Here is a 2,636-nt window from a genome sequence, read left to right as displayed (position 1 = left end):
ATCATCATCATCATCATCATCATCATCATCATCATCATCATCATCATCATCATGTGTTTCTCACAATAATGGAACTCAAAGCAGCTATATAAATATAAAATGTTAAAAAACAATTAACAATTTATAAAACAAAAAACTTAAACATTACAAGATATTGTTCAGTAAAGGTAATTTTGCATCAGTGGGATATATAATCATATCAATATGGCTAAGATCATTCTGAAAATTTGTTATAGCTTATTGTTAAAAATACTTAAATATTTATCTTTTAAAATTATGCAAGAAGCAGGCAATTAAGGCAGCATTACAGAGAGACTGGAGAAGAGACGGTTAAGAAGTGATATGATAGCCCTGATTAAGTATTTGAAGGGGTGTCGTAATGAGGAGGGAGCAAGCTTGTTTTCTGCTGCTTCAGGGACAGGACCTGGGACAATGGATGCAATCTGCAGGAAAAGAGATTCCACCTCAACATTAGGAGGAACTTCCTGACAGTAAGAGCTATTCAAAGTAGAGAGTGGTGGAGTCTCCTTCTTTGGAGGTTTTTAAACAGAGGCTGGATGGCCATCTGTCAGGATGCTTTGATACTTTGATTGAGAGTTCCTGCATGGCAGGGGATTGGACTGGATGGCCCTTGTTGTCTCTTCCAACTCTATGAGTCTATGGGACTGGGATTTTTGGATTCTTAACTAAAATGTAAAGATGGAAGAGCCATCTCAATTAATGAGACCAAAGGCTTGCCTAGCCCTCACTGTTCTGCTCTCACAGTGGCAAACCATAAGGCAAGGCCATGCAACCGCATTCTCCCACTTGATTTCTCTAGCAACTGGCTCTCAGGGCAGCATCTCTCTAGTACTGGAAGGGATATGTAAGCATCACAACTAGTAGGACTGATATCCTTACTCTCCATGCATTCAACCTATCACCACGCTTGTTTGGTAGTAAACTTCATATTTAAGCAACACTCTGTTTGAAGATAGCATATATCTGTTTATTTGTCCTGAATCTCCCATAATTTGGTTTACTTGGTTAGCTGTTGTTTCTAGAGAAAGGGGGGGGTCTATCTATTTTCTCCACATCTCTATTATGCTCTTTGGCTGCTCCAACTCTATGATCATTCTGGTTGCCCTTGTGCATACTTTCTTTAGCTCTATTATAGTGTTTTGGGAGGATTCAGAGACTTAGACCTGTTAGTCTGGAATATCAGTATGCAAATGCATACAGCATAAACTTTTATAGAATCTGTCTACAATTTGTCTTAGGAAATAGATCAAGTCTACAAAAGCTTATGCTACAACCTCTCTCAAATAGTCAGTCTCCAAGGTGCTACAAGATCTTTTGTATTTTGGAAGGATGTATTCTTTGTTGGCTGAGCACCTGTTGTTAAACCTTTGTTGGAAAGGGCATGGAAAAAACGGGAAGAGGGCACATTATAACTATTTATAATAGTGAACAGTATCAGACACAATAATCCAAGTGCGCACAGAGACAAAATAATATAGTTGAGTTTCCCTTGTCCAAAATGCTTGGGATCAGAAGTTTTGGATTTAAGATTTTGGGGTATCTATATAGACATAATGAAATACCTTAGACATGGCAACCAAGTCTAAACATAAAATTCATTTATGTTTCATATACACTATATACACATATAACCTGAAGGTAATTTTATATACTGTATTTTTAAATGTTTTGCATAAAACAAATCTGTGTACTCTGAAGCATATGAAAGCAAAGACATCAGTATCTCAGTCACCTATGTGGATAATTTTGGACTTTGCCATATTTCGGACTGAAGAATTGCAGGTAAAGGAAACACAGTCTGTAGTACTTTTAAAAAGTAGCTTAAATTAATGGACACAACCTTCTTCTGAAAACCCATTCTTCCACAAATGTTAAGACAATAAATGGAGTTAGTAGAACATATTTCAGCACTGCAGTAGACTTGCAGATTTGGTCCAGATGCTATTTTGGTCATCATACTTGTACATTAAGAGTGGCAGTGCTAACTGCAGTGAGCTTGTCTACAGAAACAGAAGGCCTGGGCTTATAATTGAAGCTATACACAACTGTGTCTTAAAGTGACTTGATTTCTTTATGGGGAGAGTGTTATTACCCTGGTATTATAATTCAGTTTATTGTATTTAAAAGAAATTACAGTATGTGCTCCGCCATCTTAACCCAACTGCTCTTCAATGAACCATACAGCTTTTAAAAAATCAACTGGTGAAAGAAACAAATCCCTGAACTGATCTATGTATCTTCATCTTGTGCCACTATTCAGAGTATAAAGATGGCTCTATGGTTGACTTTTCTTTTAAAACTTACTTCTCTGGAAATAATTAGTGAACAAAATACTCTGGTATAGTATCCGAGGATGTTATTTGTGATATCTGGTGGCTATATGTTTTCAAAAATAATTAATTTTCACTAGTGTGTCATTTTTTAAAATTACTAATTTCATGTGCAAACCAAACACTCTGTTCCAGCAGACAGTTAGTACACTGTTAAGCAGCCTGGAGAATTTGAGTGGTTAGAATAATGTCTGTTAGAATCATAGGATCGTAGAGTTGGAAGAGACCGCAAGGGCCATCCAGTCCAACTGTCAGAAATCTCCTTCATTCATGTATTCATTCAGG

The sequence above is a fragment of the Sceloporus undulatus genome, chromosome 2, assembly GCF_019175285.1.
Source record: "Sceloporus undulatus isolate JIND9_A2432 ecotype Alabama chromosome 2, SceUnd_v1.1, whole genome shotgun sequence".
NCBI lineage: Eukaryota > Metazoa > Chordata > Lepidosauria > Squamata > Phrynosomatidae > Sceloporus > Sceloporus undulatus.
The sequence above is the reverse complement of the archived record's forward strand: the minus strand, read 5'-3'. Positions refer to the sequence as shown.